General features: G+C 47.7%; 3 protein-coding genes across 9 annotated transcripts in view; 2 read left to right on the top strand and 1 right to left on the bottom strand.

Moving 5' to 3' along the window:
- Positions 1–18,585, top strand: part of LOC143989625 (uncharacterized) — a 346,853-nt gene that overhangs the window by 89,730 nt on the left and 238,538 nt on the right. For 3 of the 4 annotated variants that reach the window (XM_077489856.1, XM_077489857.1, XM_077489860.1), the window contains exon 1: positions 15,169–15,388. The exons of the other annotated variant lie outside the window; for it this stretch is intronic. The gene's annotated coding sequence lies outside the window, so the exon portion shown is untranslated. Of the gene's footprint in view, positions 1–15,168; positions 15,389–18,585 lie in introns of those variants that run through there. 4 annotated transcript variants of the gene reach the window in all.
- The window catches only part of LOC143989815 (uncharacterized), an 81,759-nt gene that overhangs the window by 17,940 nt on the left and 45,234 nt on the right, over positions 1–18,585 (bottom strand). The window contains exon 1 of one of the 3 annotated variants that reach the window (XM_077490090.1): positions 3,383–3,668. The exons of the other annotated variants lie outside the window; for them this stretch is intronic. The gene's annotated coding sequence lies outside the window, so the exon portion shown is untranslated. Of the gene's footprint in view, positions 1–3,382; positions 3,669–18,585 lie in introns of those variants that run through there. 3 annotated transcript variants of the gene reach the window in all.
- The window catches only part of LOC143989559 (uncharacterized), a 205,885-nt gene that overhangs the window by 157,852 nt on the left and 29,448 nt on the right, over positions 1–18,585 (top strand). The window lies entirely within an intron of this gene.

The following is an 18,585-nucleotide window of genomic DNA, read 5'->3' as shown; positions in this document are numbered from 1 at the left end:
CTTGCCACGTCAGCTGCCACGTCACTTGCCACAAGATGTGGATTGTCCACTTGTCACATCACCTGCCACATCACTTGCCACATCACCTGCCACGTCACTTGCCACATCACCTGCCACGTCACCTGCCACAAGTTGTGGATTGTCCACTTGCCACGTCACTTGCCACATCACCTGCCACGTCACTTGCCACGAGATGTGGATTGTCCACTTGCCATGTCACTTGCCACGTCACCTGCCACGTCACTTGCCACGTCAGCTGCCACGTCACTTGCCACAAGATGTGGATTGTCCACTTGTCACATCACCTGCCACATCACTTGCCACATCACCTGCCACAAGTTGTGGATTGTCCACTTGCCACGTCACTTGCCACATCACCTGCCACGTCACTTGCCACAAGATGTGGATTGTCCACTTTCCACGTCACCTGCCATGCCATCTGCCACAAGTTGTGGATTGTCCACTTACCACATCACCAGCCACATCACCTGCCACAAGTTGTGGATTGTCCACTTGCCACACCACTTTCCACGTCACCTGCCACGTCACCTGCCACAAGATGTGGATTGTCCACTTGCCACGTCACCAGCCACATCACCTGCCACAAGTTGTGGATTGTCCACTTGCCACGTCCCTTGCCACGTCCCCTGCCACGTCACCTGCCACAAGTGGATTGTCCACTTGCCACATCACTTGCCACATCACCTGCCACAAGTTGTGGATTGTCCACTTGCCACGTCACCTGACACAAGTTGTGGATTGTCCACTCACCACGTCACTTGCCACATCCCCTGCCACAAGTGGATTGTCCACTTGCCACATCACTTGCCCCATCACCTGCCACAAGTTGTGGATTGTCCACTTGCCACGTCACCTGACACAAGTTGTGGATTGTCCTCTCGCCACGTCACTTGCCACATCACCTGCCACAAGTGGATTGTCCACTTGCCACGTCACTTGCCACGTCACCTGACACAAGTTGTGGATTGTCCTCTCGCCACGTCACTTGCCACATCACCTGCCACAAGTGGATTGTCCACTTGCCACGTCACTTGCCACGTCACCTGCCACAAGTTATGGATTGTCCACTTGCCACGTCACATGCCAGTCACCTGCCACAAGTTGTTGATTTTCCACTTGCCACGTCACCTGCCAAGTCACTTGCCGCGTCACCTGCCAGGTCACTTGCCACGTCACTTGCCACAAGTTGTCTATTGTCCACTTGCCACGTCACATGCCAGTCAACTGCCACAAGTTGTTGATTTTCCACTTGCCACGTCACCTGCCAAGTCACTTGCCGCGTCACCTGCCAGGTCACTTGCCACGTCACCTGCCACAAGTTGTCTATTGTCCACTTTCCACGTCACTTGCCACTTCACCTGCCACGTCACTTGCCACAAGTTGTGGATTGTCCACTTGCCACATCACTTGCCACCTGCCATGTCACTTGCCACAAGTTGTGGATTGTCCACTTGCCACAAGTTGTGGATTGTCCACTTGCAATTGCAATTGTTTAAAATATTTTTCTAATGGTTTTTCATCATTTGCAATCATTTTTGAGATTTTTAATGTAAAAAAAAAGGTCACCTTTAAAAACGCATATAAACGCAAACGCGGCTAAACGCGGTAGCGGCGTTTTGCCGCGTTTTACCGCGTTTTGCCGCGTTTTGCGTCTGAAACGCAGATATTTTTGTTTCTGAACGCATTTTTTTGCTTCTGGAAAAACGAGATTAAACGCAACTGCATATAAACGGAAAAAAACGAGACTGTGTGCATGGACACATAGGATAAAATTGAATGAGTTCAGGTGCAGTTGAAAAAACTGTCCAACTGCATCTGAACGCGCGTTTAACTGCGTCTCGTGTGCATGAGGCCTTATAGTATAAACTATATATATATTTTGCTATTAAATAACATTTCTAATAAAATGAAGTTAATAACAAAAGTTCCCCTTTACATCAGAGTCCACAGAGTTCCCCTTTTACATCTGAATCTGCAGAGTTCCTTGTACTGTAAGGGGGTACTCTGCAGACTCTGATGTAAGGGGGAACTTTGGGGACTCTGACATAAGGGATGCTCTAGGAACCCTGATTTAAGGGGGAACTCTGATGTATGGAGAGGACTCTGATGTAAGGGGGAAATACTGTGGCCTTTGGTGTAAAGGGGAGCTCTGATGTAAGGGGTGCTCTGAGAACCCTGAATTACCTTAGTGTACTCACTCAGGGGCTGGAGAGGGGAGGGAGACTTCAGTCACAGACAGGGATGGATGGTGAGCTCACTCACCCTTTGGCAGTCAGCAGGGTATCAGTCACTCTGAAACCTGGATGCATGATTCCAAACCTGAACTGTCCAGGTGAATCCTGGACAGGTGGCAACCCTATGGGACATGCTGGGACTTGTAGTCCTCTGGTGTATAATATACAATGTATACAGGACATGCTGGGACTTTTAGTCCTCTGGTGTATAATATACAATGTATACAGGACATGCTGGAACTTGTAGGCCTCCTGTGTATAATATACAATATATACAGGACATGCTGGAACTTTTAGTCCCCCTGTGCATAATATACAATGTATAAAGGACATGCTGGAACTTGTAGTCCCCCTGTGTATAATATAAAAAGTATACAGGACATGCTGGAACTTGTAGTCCCCCTGTGTATAATATAGAATGTATAGAGGACATGCTGGGGCTCTCCATAGACTTGAGGAGACACGAGACATGGAAGACTCTACATAGACATGTAGTCCTCCGGTGTATAATATACAATGTATACAGGACATGCTAGGACTTGTAGTCCTCCGGTGTATAATGTATACAGGACATGCTGGGACTTGTAGTCCTCTGGTGTATAATATACAATGTATACAGGACACGCTGGGACATGTTTACAGTGTATATTATACACCGGAGGACTACAAGTCCCAGCATGTCCTGTATACATTGTATATTATACACCGGAGGACTACAGGACATGCTGGGACTTGTGGTCCTCCAGTGTATAATATACAATGTATACGGGACATGCTGGGACCTGTAGTTCTCCATATGCATACACATATACACTCATACATACTTAGATGAGAAGATATGAAGATATACAGTATGTTCACTCCTAATGATGTTACAAAGATGATAAGATGGCTCCTAAATCCAACCTTTGTCTTCTCTTTATGTTTCATGTAATTGGGACATCGGAGTGATGATACCCATGTGGGCAGTACCCGGGCTGTCTTGCCATTTTTATCAGTTGGGTGACCACCTAACATACAGGTTCCAGGGACCCCTGAGGTTCTCAGCCCCCTACATGAATGGTGGCCTATCCTTCCCATCCTCAGGACTGTGTATGGTTGAGCCCTTCTCTCCCAGGAGTACTCACACATTAAATCCAAGCACCGGCTTCCAGGACTCTGCAGTCAGGGTTCCACCAACCCTCACGTCTCTTCTTTCCCCTCCAGGCACTGGCTGTAATGGTCGGCACTTCTCTCCTAAGTATTCACACCGAGGTCAGATCTTACAGAAAACTTTCTTTACTGTGTTTTATAAGATCTTATTGTGTGAATAGTACCCCACAGACACACATCGATGTCTGTAGTCTCCTTCCGTTCTCTGTCTCACAAATCATTATATAGACTGCTAGAGAGGAAATTCAGGTTTACTACCCTAAAAGGAAATATTCAAGGATCTCAGAAGCAGCAGGAAGCGGTGAAGACGTAAACAGGAACTTGTGGTTTCACAGACAGCTACTGGTATGAGCTGAGGAGATCAATTCATCTCTTTTACAACTGTCTCAAGCACTAGCTGATACATAACAATCAATATATTGGCATAGAAAGTAACTGCCCAACTCATGGCCGAGATCGTACATAATTACTTCATCCTGGAGAACGTTGTATGTCTAGTGAACAATTAGTCTTGACTATTGTATAGCAGATGTAACCTATTTACCATCCACTACCAGCCAACCCTCCAGCCACCATTCCCCCATACTATTACCAATAACTGAGACCACACCAAGCTGGAGTAAACATTGGCCATAGCAGCCATCTTCTTTTTATTAAAAACACAAATAAAATGAACATAAACTGTATAACATCTGTTATAAAACAAAACCCCCATCAGTTAGCTACTCACGTTGGTCTTTGCAGGAAAAACCCCCCAATCTTGCCACTCGATCCCCTCCTGCTCTGCGATAACTTAAACTGAACTAAGGCCTCCAGCTGACATACTAGCTTGGAGACAACAAACCACTGACCACAGTGCCCCCATTAACCAAATTCCAGCTAAACCACCATTAGCTGGAATACCACCAACGGGACCCGATACCACCGAGGGTTCCCAAACTCTTCCATATCCGGGGTTTCTTCTTTCACCCGCAAAGACCAACACCCCGCCACTGCCATGACATCTACTGCTCTGTAGATGCAAAACCACACACCATACTCACCAATATAAGGGAGGGAGGGTGGAAAGATCGTTCCTCCCACTGCCAACTGAGCTGGGGAGGGACCCTGCTTCCTCTAAGTTCCTCATTGCTCCGCCCCCACTCCTTCCTGACCAATCCTACCTCCTTTTACAAATTCTTTTCCTTCCAGGCTGCCCCTGTTAACCCTGTCATGCCCGCCCTTCGTTTAATTATTTTTATTACTTTTATTCCGGGCTCTCTGATTCTTCTTCTGCTCTCCATATGTCCACTAGCTTCACTATTCACCTTTCCCTGGAGGTGAAAACCAAGGAAACACCAGCTCCTGGTCCAGTCTGCACCAAGAGAAACACCAACTTTTTACCCAGTCTGAGCCAAGGGAAACATGAGCTCCTGACCCAGTTTGGAGCAAGAGAAATACCAGCTCCTGGTCAAATCTGAACCAGGAAAAACACCATCAACCTGCCCAGAATGAATCAAGGGTAATAATAGTCTCTATCCCAGTATGAACCAGAGGAAACACCAGCTCCTGGCCCAGTCTGCACCGAGAGAAACACCAACTTTTTACCCAGTCTGAACCAAGGGAAACATGAGCTCCTGGCCCAGTCTGAACCAAGGGAAACACAAGCTCCTGGTCCAGTCTGAAGCAAGGCAAACACTAGTTCCTGGTCCAGTCTGAACCAAGGCAAACACTAGTTCCTGGTCCAGTCTGAACCAAGGGAAACACTAGTTCCTGGTCCAGTCTGAACCAAGGGAAACACTAGTTCCTGGTCCAGTCTGAATCAAGGGAAATACCAGCTTCTGGCTCAGCTTGAACAAGGGGAAACAACAACAACTACTTCTGGCCTTGTCTGGACCAAAGGTAATATCAGCCTCTGTCCAAATTATGGCAGATATAGTAAATAGTTACTTTATGCTGGAGAACCTTGCACATCTAGTGAATAATTAGTCTGATTCTTACTTTGCTCTCTATATGTCGCTTCACTATTCACCTGTCTCTGGAGGGGAAAACCAAGAGAAACATCAGCTGTAGGGCCAAGGGAAACACCAGCTCCTGGTCCAGTTTCAACCAAGGGAAACACCAGCTGCTGGTCCAGTCTGAACAAATAGAAACATCATCTCCCATCCCAGCATGAACTAACGGTAATATCAGCCTCTATTCCAGTATGAACCAAGGGAAACACAAGCTCCTGGCCCAGTCTGAACCAAGGAAAACACCAGCTCCTGGCCCTATCTAAACCAAGGGTAATATCAGCCTCTATCCCGTTATGAACCAAGGGAAACACAAGCTCCTGGCCCAGTCTGAACCAAGGGAAACACAAGCTCCTTGCCCAGTCTGAACCAAGGCAAACACCAGCTCCTCGTCCAGTTTCAACCAAGGGAAACACCAGCTCCTTGCTCATTCTGAACCAAGGGAAACACCAATTCCTGGCCCTGTCTGAAATCAAAGGAAACACAAAATTGTAGGAGAGTCTGAACCAAAGGAAACACCAGATCCCGACTCAGCCTGAACAAGAGGAATCACCAACTGGGCCCAGTCTGAGACAATGGTAAAATTAGCCTCTGCCCCAATGTCTTAATCATTGGAAACACCAGCTACTGGACCAGTCTGAACAAAGAGACACCAGCTCCTGTCGCAGTCTGAACCAAGGGAAACACAAGCTCCTGATGCAGTCTGAACCAAGGGTAATATCAGGCTCTGTCCCAGTCTGAAGGAGAGTGTGGAGGGTAGGGATGAGCCGAACACCCCCCGGTTCGGTTCGCATCAGAACTTTCGAACGGACCGCAAATTCGTACGAACTTTAGAACCCCATTGAAGTTTATGGGACTCGAACGTTCGAAATAAAAAGTGCTAATTTTAATGGCTAATATGCAAGATACTGTCCTAAAAAGGGTTTGGGGACCTGGCTCCTGCCCCAGGGAACATGGGTCAATGACTAAAATGTTTTTAAAAAGGGCCATTTTTGCGGGAGCACTGATTTTAATGACATTAAAGTGAAAAAAAAGTGAAATATTCCTTTAAATATCGTGCCTGGGGGGTGTCTATAGTATGCCTGTGAAGTGCCACGTGTTTCCCGTGTTTAGAACAGTCCCTGCACAAAATGACATTTAACGGAAAAAAAGTCATTTAAAACTGCTTGCGGTTTTAATGTAATATCTGGTTCCGGCAATATGGATGAAAATCATTGAGTAAAAAGGCATGGGTAGCCCCCCCTGCCCATTACCAGCCCCTTTGGGTCTTATACAGATATTAAGGTGAAACTCTAGTCAAAAAATATATTTTTAAGCTTTTTGGAAAACATAGGGAAGGGTTATCACCCCTGTATAATTTGTTTTGCCGTCCGTCTTTTTTCATCTCACTTCCTGTTGTCTCCTTCCGTTTGCAAGTAGCAGACGTTTGTAAGTTGGATGTTTGAAAGTAGGGGCCTCCACTATTTGCTCTGCAGAAATGGCGGAACAAGGTGTTGGTGTTGCCACAACGTTGTAAGCCCTCAAAGTGACTCTTGGTGGGCGCTGGAGCGCCCTGCTGCGAACGATTATATCAAGAATTGTAATTACATGCCATTGTTAAACAGTGGTAGAAAAATTGGGCCTTTGGTGGTTGTGGTGCTGGTGCCACAACACTATAAGTCCTCACAATTACTCTTGGTGGGCACAGGAACTGGCCCTGCTGTGAAATACTATATCAATAATTGTAATTACATGCCCCTGTTAAACAGTGGCTGAAAAATTGGGCCTTAGGCACTGCATGCTGGTGCCACAAAACTGCAACCTCTCCCAGATACTCTAGTTGGAGTGCAGGAATGAGCCCTGCTGCAAAGCATTGCATCAAAAATTGTAATACATACCCCTGTTAAACAGGGGCTGAAAAATTGGGCCTTAGGCACTGATGCACGACACTGAAACCTCTCCCATGTACTCTATTTGGAGTGCAGGAATGAGCCCTGCTGCAAAGCATTGCATCAAAAATTGTAATTACACGCCCCTGTTAAACAGGGGCTGAAAAATTGGGCTGGTGGCATCACCCAGAACCAAAAATGTTCTTCCAAGATATCAGCGGGATCATTGAGGAGGAAGAGGATAGTCAGTCAACATAACATAACAACTCAGCATCAGCATAGGCAGTCTTGAAGGGATGTGACATTTCATAAAAAATTATTTGGTTACATCAGCTTCAGGTGTTTGGTAGCTGGTGGTGATCCAAGACTGATTCATCTTTATGAAGGTCAGTCGATCAACCAAGTCGGTGGACAGGCACACCCTGTGATCGGTTACAAAGCCACCAGCAGCACTGAAGGTGCATTCCAAAAGAACACTGGATGCAGGACAGGCCAGTAGCTCAATTGCATACCGTGCAAGCTCTGGTCAGTGATCCATCCTCAAGACCCAGTAAGCCAGAGGATTTTCGGTGGGAAGGGTGGCCAAGTCTGACCTTGCCCCTAGGTATTCCTGCACCATGTAAATCAGACACTGGCGATGGTTGCTGGAACTGATCATACCTTGGGGCTGCGGACTAAAAAATTGTCTGAATGCATCGGTCAGATGGCCACCTTCTCCACCGCTCCTTCTGACCGAAGCTTCAGCAACACGTTGTCCAGGACCAGGAGTTTGTAACCTCCCAGACTCTGGGAACGCATTGCACAGACCTTTCTGCAAGGCCTCCCGGAGATGTCTCATCCTCTGCTCCCTCTGCGATGGCAAGTTAAGGTCCGCAACCTTACTCTTGTACCGTGGATCAAGGAGAGTGGCCAGCCAGTAATGGTCCCTCTCCTTGATCCGATGAAAACGAGGATCCCTCCGCAGGCTTTACAGGATCAGGGAGGCCATGCAGTGTAGGTTAGCTGAGGCATTCGGTCCGGAGTCCTCTGGGTCACTAAGGACAACATGATCCGCAGCCACCTCCTCCCAGCCACGTACAAGTCCACGGGTTTGTTGGAACTGTAAATCATCCCTACAAGACTGCTGCTGCTGCTGATGCTGAGTGCCAGGATCCACCTCCATGCTGACACAATCCTCCTCCTCCTCGTCCTCTTCCTGTGTGATAGGTGGGGCAGCAGGAACACTGTCCGGATAAAGGGGGCCTTGAGAGGCAAGGAAGTCCTCCTCTTCCTGCCTCTGTTCTGCCTCAAGTGCCCTGTCCAATATTCCACGCAGCATATGCTCCAACAGGTGGACAAGAGGTACAGTGTCACTGATGCATGCACTGTCACTGCTCACCATCCTTGTGGCCTCCTCAAATGGTAACAGGACATCCCTGATCATGCCCCACTGGCGTGGTGAGAAAAAACCGAGCTCCCCTGACCCTGTCCTGGTGCCATAGTTGCACAGGTACTCATTGATGGCCCTCTGCTGCGTGTGCAACCTCCAACACTACTGCACCTTGTCCTGCATCCTTTTTTAACATAAAGTTTATTTAACCATAAAAAAACACAATTAATACAATGCAGAATCAGTACAGTTTAGCCAGACATTGTAGCACAATCAATAACCCTGTTCTTTATCAAATACATACATAATCAACCGGGGTATTACTGTGGGGCATAGCCCACTCTCAGCCCTTGCAACCCGTCAGCATCTAGCGTGCAAATATAACAATTGATTGAAATACACCACCAGAGGGGGGGAAGGGGAGGGGGGGAGAGGGGCAAAAGCCCGCCATGTCCCCCCCTGCCCCCCCGCTCCCCAACCGCCACCCAACAGCCCCAGGCCCACATCAGGCCCGGTTAATCCGGAGAAGAGCACCCGGCTACCCAATAGTCAGTTGTTTAGCCTCTACCCATTCCGCCCATATTCTATCAAACTTCCCTGGGCAATTCCTCCCCATGTAAGTTAATTTATATAAAGGCAGCGCATTATTGATAAGTTGCAGCCAGAGCTGCTTGGTGGGGGGTTGAGCCTGATTCCATTTCAAAAGAATAGCCTTTCTAGCATACATAGAGGTGTAAAAGACAAATAGCTTTTTCCGCTGGGGAGCCTCGATGAAGGAGCAGATACCCAGGAGGAGGGGGATTGGACTGCTGGGTACATTCAATTGCCCTATAGAATTGATGTCATCCAGGACCTCCAACCAGAACTCTCTGATCGGCGGACATGACCAAACCGTGTGGAAGAAATCTGCCTCCCCCACTCCGCATTTGGGGCACGCCGCCGATCTGTCTGGATAGATCTTGGCCAACCTCAGCGGGGAAAAGTAGGCCCGGTGAAGGAACTTGAGTTGGCCAAATCTATCCCTCAAGGATATAGCCAAGGTCAGGTACTGCTGAATCCCTTCCTCCCACTCCTCCCCCCTCAGGTCCGATATGTCCCGTCTCCAAGTCTCAGCTGAGAGACCTTAGAGGTGTCTAGTAGAGTCAGCATGTTGTAAATGGTCGAGAGTGTTTTACGTTGCTCTGGGGATCGAAGCTCTGATTCCAAAGTCGACATCTGTAGGGTGATCGGTTGGGGAAATTGGGATCTATATGCGTGGCGCACCTGTAGGAACCTAAAAAACATCCGGTTCGGAAGACCCCTAAGGGCCTTCAGAGCATCAAACGTAATGAGGTGTCCCTGGGACACTATATCCCCCAGAGTGACAATCCCATACCTTGTCCATACCACTGGGTCCGGGATCGAGTGAAAGTGGGGGAGTCTCGGGTTACCCCATAACGGCGTCTCCGGAGACCATGTGTCAGGTTCCCCCAACTTCCTGGCCACCGTGTCCCAAACCTGAACAGTCGTCCTCATAGGTGTCGTCAGCCCCGGATTAGCTCTCGGCCCAGTAAATATTAGATTCCGGAGTGCCTTGCCCGACCCCAGTAACGCCGCCTCCACCGCCGATGCCGGATTCACACGTTCCCGGGCTAACCACCACTTGATTGTCACTAGAACCGCCGCCCAGTAATATTTAAGGAAGCACGGGAGGGCAAGACTCCCCAGCGTGACCGGTAGTTGTAACGTAGTTTTCGCTATCCTAGGTGCTCTCCCATTCCAAATAAAGGACACCATCACACTGTCCAATCTCCTAAAGAAGGACATAGGTATGTTGATGGGGGTCTGCCTAAAGAGATAGAGGAGACGGGGTAGGATGGACATTTTAATTAAATTGACTCTACCCACCGGGGAAAGGGGGAGAGATCTCCAGACCGCACATCGCTGGGCAACCCGAGACACCACTGGGGCAAGGTTAAGAACAACGAAGTTCCCAAGATCGCCATCAATCTCCACTCCCAGGTATCTAAACCGGGAAACCCGCTTTAGCTGTCCGTCGAAATCTAATGGGCCCACCTTTGAATGAAGAAGAAATAATACTGACTTGCCCCAGTTTATACAGACCCCCGAGTATCTCCCAAATCCATCAATAACTTCAAGGGCCCGTTGCAAGGAGGAACCATCGTCTCTAAGATACAACAGAGTGTCGTCTGCATAGAGCGACACCTTTTCCTGCTGGGGACCTATGTCTATGCCCCTCACCCGAGTCTCAGATCTGAGAAGAATAGCTATAGGTTCTATCGCCAAGGCGAACAGCCCCGGCGACAGAGGGCAACCCTGTCTCGTCCCCCTCCGCAGGGGGAAGGGTGGAGAGAGGAACGTCCCCATGCGCACCCTAGCAGTCGGAGATCTGTACACAGCCTCAACCCAGGAGACGAAGACGGGACCAAAGCCAAACCTGCGGAGGACCTCCCATAGATAGATCCACTCCACTGAATCAAAGGCCTTTTCCGCATCAAGGAAGGCCACCACCGCTTTGTCAACGTCCCCGACCCCCGAGGACAAGACCGCATACAGTCTCCGAAGATTGATGTCCGTCCCCTTCCCAGGCATAAAGCCCGACTGATCTTCATGGATTAGGGTAAGTATCACCTCATTGAGACGCCTGGCCAGGATTTTAGTCAAAACCTTTGCGTCAGAATTAAGAAGGGAGATAGGCCTATAGGAGGAGCAGAGCTGGGGGTCCTTCCCTGGCTTAGGTATGACCACAATAATGGCTTGATCCATAGAGTGGGGAAGCTCACCGTCAGTCAACGTCTTTGTAAACATGTCATGAAGTCTGGGCGCCAAATCTTCTACATATTGTTTAAAGAATTCAGGTGGAAGCCCATCCGTACCTGGGGTCTTACCCGACTGAAGAGAGCCCAGCGCCACCCGCACCTCTTCAATTGTAATGGGGCCATCTAGGGCCCGCTGAGCCTCAGGGGACAGGGTTGGAAACTGTACTCCATCTATAAAATTGTGCAGCTGTTCAGTAGAGTAGGCAACCCTAGAGGAGTACAGCCTAGTGTAAAAGTCCTTAAAGCACTTATTAATGCCTGCTGGATCTGTAATAACGGTCCCATCGTTGGACTGTATCCTAGGTATAGTGGAGAGGGGGGACTGTTCCCGAGCTAACCAGGCCAGCAGTCTCCCAGTCTTTTCCCCCTGCTCAAAAATTCTTTGTGTCTGGGCCAGTTGCCTCTTGTGCACCTTAGCTACCTGTCCTGCATCCTTCCCAGCTGGCAGAAGAGTGACCCAATGGGCCGTGAAAGACAGGCAACGTCCCTGTCCATGCCTGCTGGACCATGAGTCAGTGGTAATATGCACCTTACCACTGACCGCCCTGTCCAGCGAGGCAAGGACATTGCCTTCCACATGCCGGTAGAGAGGGCAATCGCCTTCCATGAGAAAAAGTGGCGTTTGGGGACCTGCCACTGAGGAACTGCACATTGCACAAACTCACGGAAGGGGGCTGATTCTACCAACTGAAAAGGCAGCAGTTGAAGTGCTAGCAATTTAGCCAAGCTAGCATTCAACCGCTGGGCATGTGGATGGCTGGGAGTGAACTTCTTTCGACGGTCCAGCAGCTGGGGCAGGGAAATTTGCCTGCTATAATCGGACGTGGGTGTACTGCTAGCAGAGTGCCCGGAAGCACTTGGCTGTGACACACCTAATTCTACACCTTTATTCCTCTCAGAGCAGGTTTCAGAGAGGACTGAAGGTTTAGTGGGGTTGGAGATCCCAGCTGATGAGGAACAAGGAGAGGTCCGCTTTGTTCTTTGATGTGGGTCTTTGTGGTACGCTTGCCAACGAGCTGCATGGCAGGTCAAGATATGTCTGTTCAAGCATGTGGTGCCCAAGCAGCTGATGTTTTGGCCACGCGAGATACGCTTGAGACATATGTTGCAAATAGCAGTGGTGCGATCTGATGCACTCGTCTCAAAAAAGGCCCACACCAAAGAACTTTTAGAATAAAGCGCAGAGGCGGCGCCCTGCACAGGCAGAGCTCTGCGGTGTGATTCAGTCAGTGTGCTGCCCCTAAGCTGGCCCCCTGAGGGCATCCTGCCTCGTTGGAGATGTGTCTCCTCCTCCTCCCTCCTACCAGGCACCCACGTGGAGTCAGTGCCCTCATCGCCCCCCCTCCCTCTTCATCGCTGGAGCAAACCTGGCAGTATGCTGCAGCTTGTGGAACATGACTGCCAGATTGCTGTCCTTCTTGAGCATCCCCTCTCTCTGCACTCACGCTACTACCTTCCTCTAGCTGAGTATCATCATCAGAGCCTACAAAACACTGGGCATCCTCCTGGAGCATGTACCCAACACTGTGCTCAAAGAGTTGAGGGGACTCCTCAGGAGGACGTGGTGGGTCTAGGGAAGGAGTCACTGATGATGACATTGAGACAAGGAAAGAGGATGCGTTGGCAGCTGCTTTGCTAGTACCCTGAGCCTGGGTGAGAGAGGATGAGGAGGATGAAGAGGGCTTGGTCGTCCACTCTACCAAGTCTTCGGCATGATGCGGCTCAACATGTCCAGCTGCTGAAAATAAGGACAAGCGTGTCCCATGGCCACGTGCTGATGACGATGCACCACGTCCACGACCAGCACTGTTGTCTCTAGACACAGAGCCTGCTTGCCATCTTTTATCGGCTCGTGCCTGTCTGCCTCTCCTTGTTGGCCTTCCAGACATGGTAATGGCCTGAAGGGAGATGGGAAAACCAGCAATTGGGTAGTGTATATTGTGCCGGAGGCACACAACACCCACTAACTCCTGCAGATGCCTTTATTATAGAACAACAGGAATTAAAGGGTAGATACCGGTGTATACTGTGCTGTGCTCGAGGCACACAACACCAACTAACTCATGCAGATAGCAGATGGCTCAATTAGAAAAGAGCAAAATAGGTAGATACAGGTGTATACTGCGCTCAGGGCACACAGACAACACCCAGAAACTCCTGCAGATGGCTGAAAGCTCAATTACAGAAGAGCAATATAGCTATATAGGTGGATAATGGTGTATACTGCGCTCAGAACATACAGACAACACCCAGAAACTCCTGCAGATGGCTGAAAGCTCAATTACAGAAGAGCAATATAGCTATATAGGTGGATAATGGTGTATACTGCGGTCAGAGCACACAGACAACACCCAGAATCTCCTGCAGATGGCTGATAGCTCAATTACAGAAGAGCAATATAGCTATATAGGTGGATAATGGTGTATACTGCACTCAGGGCACATAGACAACACCCAGAAACTCCTGCAGATGGCTGAAAGCTCAATTACAGAAGAGCAAGAATGCTAAATAGTTGCATAACGGACGGTGTATACTGTGTTGAAGGTACACAGAGAACACCCACTAACTCCTGCAGATGCCAACACACTACACAGGGCGGCCACACTTGCGGCCTTATATAGTGTGGGGTGTGTACTACAGAGCCTGAGCTATGATTGGCCACAGGCATCCTGCCTGTGGCCAATCATGGCTCTCCTCGCTGCCGGCGCTGTGATTGGCCAAGCATGTGGGGTCACAGTGCATTCTTGGTCAATCATAAGCCAGCAATGCACTGCGATGGCGCAGTGCATTGTGGGCTGTGAGCGCCACACGAATTTGGTGCGAACGGCCCACAGAGTTCTGGCTTCGCCGAACGGGCGAACAGCCGGTGTTGAGTCGAACATGCGTTTGACTCGAGCACCAAGCTCATCCCTAGTGTGAAGAAACACTGGGGGAGTTCCATTCTGATCTCAAGGAGAGAAGATCAGGTCTGACCAGGTCATCACCCGAGAGAGGTACTAAGAGACTGCGTGTGATCAGTCAGGTTCCTGTACAGACCATGTTGTGCAGCTGGTGGGTAGAAATCCCTGAAATGCCCTTCACTGGCTTGCTGGCTGGCCTGGAGTTCATGGAAGGAGCTACACTTGAGTGATTCACTCCATACGTATCTTCTGTATAATCATCAATCTGTATGATCAGATCTTATTAATGGGGATTTATAGAATTGTAGATCCTCCATCTCAGTGTGAAGAAGGAGAAGTCTTGTGTGGAAGGTGGAGGTCTGTCCGTGGTCTGTCTGTACAATCTGTTGGTGGAATCTGTGGTAGATGGTTTAGGTCTCCTCAGATTGGGAATCCCAGTCGGTATGTGTATGGTGGATGAATACATGGAGAGGATGAATTATCACATCAAAGTCTGAGGAATGTTTTTACTGGAACGTCTTTTTATTCTTATATAATGAGATTTTATTGGAGTTGTAAATAAAATTTATTTTTAGACATTTTCTGTTGATTCTTCTGAATACCAACATATTGTCCCCTCAGAAATCCTCCAATCATATCGCTCCACATTTACACCCCCCTCCCCCATACACCCAGCCTGAGGAAGGTTTAGACTTGTTCTGATCTCTGTATAGAAAGAGGAATTTGGAAGCTCCGAGCAATGAGTTGTGTAAGAAGACTCCGATAGAGGAAGTAGAAGAAACCCCCCTCCCCCGCCTCCTCTTCCTGCATTAGGAAGTCATTGTACGTAACATTCAGATCAACTTCTTACTCACACACATTCCATCTTCATACCGTACAAGAAGTTGTACTCTCTTGGTGCCGTGGTTCCGGGTTTTATCTTCCAGAATCTTCTGTGATTGGACTCTTCACCTTTCTAGAACTATCTTCAGGTCTCTTCATTGTCGGGAAGTACAGACAATCTGATTGGAGGATGTATGGGCAGATCTAACAAGGTGAGACCCCACCGATCATTCTTCTGACTGTTCTAAACAAAGTCTATATCCATATAGATAATGTATAAATGGATGATGTATACTGTATATAGAGAGGAGAGTCTGTATTATTCTATATATCTCTGTGTATAATATCCCCCACTGATACCATAGATCAGAAGTCTGTATATTCTGTAGTCTCCATATAGATAATGTATACATGGATGATGAATACTGTATATAGAGAGGAGAGTCTGTATTATTCTATATATCTCTGTGTATAACATCCCCCCACTGATACCATAGATCAGAAGTCTGTATATTGTGTAGTCTCTATATAGATAATGTATACATGGATGATGTATACTGTATATAGAGAGGAGAGTCTGTATCATTCTATATATCTCTGTGTATAACATCCCCCCACTGATACCATAGATCAGAAGTCTATATATTGTGTATTCTCCATATAGATAATGTATAAATGGATGATGTATACTGTATATAGAGAGCAGAGTCTGTATAATTCTATATATCTTTGTGTATAACATTCCCCCACTGATATCATAGATCCGAAGTCTGTATATTGTGTAGTCTCCATATAGATAATGGATGATGTATACTGTATATAGAGAGGAGAGTCTGTATTATTCTATATATCCCTGTGTATAACATCCCCCCACTGATACCATAGATCAGAAGTCTGTATATTGTGTAGTCTCCATATAGATAATGTATAAATGGATGATGTATACTGTATATAGAGAGAGGAGAGTCTGTATCATTCTATATATCCCTGTGTATAACACCCCCCCACTGATACCATAGATCAGAAGTCTGTATATTGTGTAGTCTCCATATTGATAATGTATACATGGATGATGTATACTGTATTTAGAGAGGAGAGTCTGTATCATTCGTTCCTGGCCTACCTCACGTCAGCACATAATGGGTTAACACCTCCTCCAATGCCCCACATGACCACCTGTACCTAGCTGAATAAAAGACAGCCCCTCCCCTAACTAGGATGTTCTTATTTTTTTGTCTGCTCCAGGCCACCTATTGATTGCCATTGGTAAATAATTTGTTTGCTGCACCCCCCCTGCTGAACCTCCCCCTCCATGTTCAGCCTCTCATGGAGTTGGAAGACCCAGAATGCTGAAGGTAAATCCTTCTAAAAACTGGATGACTTGTGCCAAGGCCGTGGGCAAAATGATGCTTAAACAGCATTGATATTGTACAGGTGTAGTATTATAAGAGCTCTGCAATGTCATCATTGCCTCTCCCTTTTGGGTTTTTTCCCCTGTCTTTATATGCAGCGCACCGCACTGCTCTCCTGGCTTTATTGTTAGTCTGAGAGCGGGTGTGAATGGTGTCACAGGGGGCAGGGAGATGGGCAGAATGGGATGGGAACCACCAGACACCATGCAGTGGTGTATATGATCTTGGAGGTCTGCAGTTGGGAGGTGTTCTCTCCCCCTCTCTCTTTCTCTGCAGTCCTGCCAGGTAAAGGACTTCCCTCAGATTCTGAGTCTCCTGTCTGTCTCTGGATGTTTGTCCTGGCTCCCCTGCTATGCTGTGCAATTCTGTGGGTTTGACGGTCTGACTGGTTTTATCTCAGACTCTGACTGTGTCGGCTGTCTGCCTTTGGAAATGCTGCCTGACCTCACCTGATGATGCTCTAAAGTGAGGGGATGAAAACAGAGGGCTCTTAAAGAGACAGTGTACCTGTTTTTTGGTGAGAGGTAAGATGCTTTTCTCTATATATTTTGTACAAATATGAGCTTGCCACACCTGTTAGTGGCACAGAAGATTAGCAAACGTAGGAGGGGCGACGTGGGACATGGTTCTTAAAAGAGAGCCCAAGGAAAATATGCAAATTAGGTGTTTTGCATTATTTTAGGAGCAGAAACTCTGAACACAAACGCTCCAAATAACATAAGACCCGCCAACGATAATCTTATCCTGACCAGGATGACGACACCTAATAGGTTGTCACATTCATTACACATGTGGTCAATACACTCTAAAGGAGTTGTTTCCACTTACCCTGTAAAGGGGCAGGATCCAGGAGATTGGCACATGCGTTTATACCAGCATGATAGGAAATGTCTCGCCCAGCTCAGGGTACATTTTGGGCCTTCATGCAGTCTGCAGTGGCAAAGAAATGAAATTACACAGGTTGCCTCACAAGGATGGGGGTTGTGAAAAATTATAAGTCCTATCAAGGCGGCTATAGCAGAAAGTACGCCGCAAATATCCACGCCACAATGATAGAGCGTAAATCACTCGTTGATGGAGGATGGTCTTTTCCCACAATGATAGAGCGTAAATCACTCGTTGATGGAGGATGGTCTTTTCCCACAATGATAGAGCGTAAATCACTCGTTGATGGAGGATGGTCTTTTCCCACAATGATAGAGCGTAAATCACTCGTTGATGTAGGATGGTCTTTCCTCACAATGATAGAGCGTAAATCACTCGTTGATGGAGGATGGTCTTTTCCCACAATGATAGAGCGTAAATCACTCGTTGATGTAGGATGGTCTTTCCTCACAATGATAGAGCGTAAATCACTCGTTGATGTAGGATGGTCTTTCCTCACAATGATAGAGCGTAAATCACTCGTTGATGGAGGATGGTCTTTTCCCACAATGATAGAGCGTAAATCACTCGTTGATGGAGGATGGTCTTTCCCCACAATGATAGAGCGTAAATCACTCGTTGATGGAGGATGGTCTTTCCTCACAATGATAGAGCGTAAATCACTCGTTGATGGAGGATGGTCTTTCCCCACAATGATAGAGCGTAAATCACTCGTTGATGTAGGATGGTCTTTCCTCACAATGATAGAGCGTAAATCACTCGTTGATGTAGGATGGTCTTTCCCCACAATGATAGAGCGTAAATCACTCGTTGATGGAGGATGGTCTTTCCTCACAATGATAGAGCGTAAATCGCTCGTTGATGGAGGATGGTCTTTCCCCACAATGATAGAGCGTAAATCACTCGTTGATGGAGGATGGTCTTTCCCCACAATGATAGAGCGTAAATCACTCGTTGATGTAGGATGGTCTTTCCTCACAATGATAGAGCGTAAATCACTCGTTGATGGAGGATGGTCTTTTCCCACAATGATAGAGCATAAATCACTCGTTCATGAAGGATGGTCTTTCCCCACAATGATAGAGCGTAAATCACTCGTTGATGGAGGATGG

The sequence above is a fragment of the Lithobates pipiens genome, unplaced genomic scaffold (genome assembly GCF_037356315.1).
Source record: "Lithobates pipiens isolate NorthernLeopardFrog02 unplaced genomic scaffold, aLitPip1_a1.2 Scaffold_18, whole genome shotgun sequence".
Taxonomy (NCBI): Eukaryota; Metazoa; Chordata; class Amphibia; order Anura; family Ranidae; genus Lithobates; species Lithobates pipiens.
The sequence above is the reverse complement of the archived record's forward strand: the minus strand, read 5'-3'. Positions and strand labels throughout refer to the sequence as shown.